Raw genomic sequence first — 979 nt, forward strand, 5'->3', positions numbered from 1 at the left:
GACTAATGGGGTTGACCCTGAGGTCTACAGACTTATGCTATTCCCTTTTGCTGTAAGAGACAGAGCTAGGATATGGTTGAACTCACAACCTAAAGAAAGCCTGAACTCTTGGGAAAAGCTAGTCAATGCCTTCTTGGCAAAGTTCTTTCCACCTTAAAAATTGAGTAAGCTTAGAGTGGAAGTCCAAACTTTCAGACAGAAGGAAGGTGAATCCCTCTATGAAGCTCGGAAAAGATACAAACAATTGATCAGAAAGTGTCCCACTGACATGCTTTCTGAATGGAGCATCATAGGAATTTTCTATGATGGTCTCTCTGAACTGTCCAATATGTCCTTGGATAGCTCTGCTGGAGGCTCTCTTCATCTGAAGAAGAGGTGAATTACATGGGAGAATCCTATGGAAACACCTATAATCCTTCATGGAGAAATCATCCAAATCTCTCATGGAAGGATCAACAGAGACCTCAACAAGGTTTCAACAACAATAATGGTGGAAGAAATAGGTTTAGCAATGGCAAGCCTTTTCCATCATCTTCTCAGCAACAGACAGAGAGTTCTAAGCAGAACACTTCTGACTTAGCAACCATGGTCTCTGATCTAATCAAAACCACTCAAAGTTTCATGACTGAAACAAGTTCCTCCATTAGAAATTTGGAAGCACAAGTGGGTCAGCTGAGCAAGAAAATTACTGAACTTCCTCCTAGTACTCTTCCAAGCAATACAGAAGAAAATCCAAAAGGAGAGTGCAAGGCCATCAACATGGCCGAATTTGGGGAGGAGGAAGAGGCAGTGAACGCCACTGAGGAAGACCTCAATGGATGTCCACTGGCCTCCAATGAGTTCCACAATGAGGAACCATGGGAATCTGAGGCTCAAAATGAGACCATAGAGATTCCATTAGACTTACTTCTGCCATTCATGAGCTCTGATGAGTATTCTTCCTCTGAAGAGGATGAGTATGTCACTGAAGAGCAAGTTG

The sequence above is a fragment of the Arachis duranensis genome, chromosome 1 (genome assembly GCF_000817695.3).
Source record: "Arachis duranensis cultivar V14167 chromosome 1, aradu.V14167.gnm2.J7QH, whole genome shotgun sequence".
Classification (NCBI taxonomy): Eukaryota; Viridiplantae; Streptophyta; class Magnoliopsida; order Fabales; family Fabaceae; genus Arachis; species Arachis duranensis.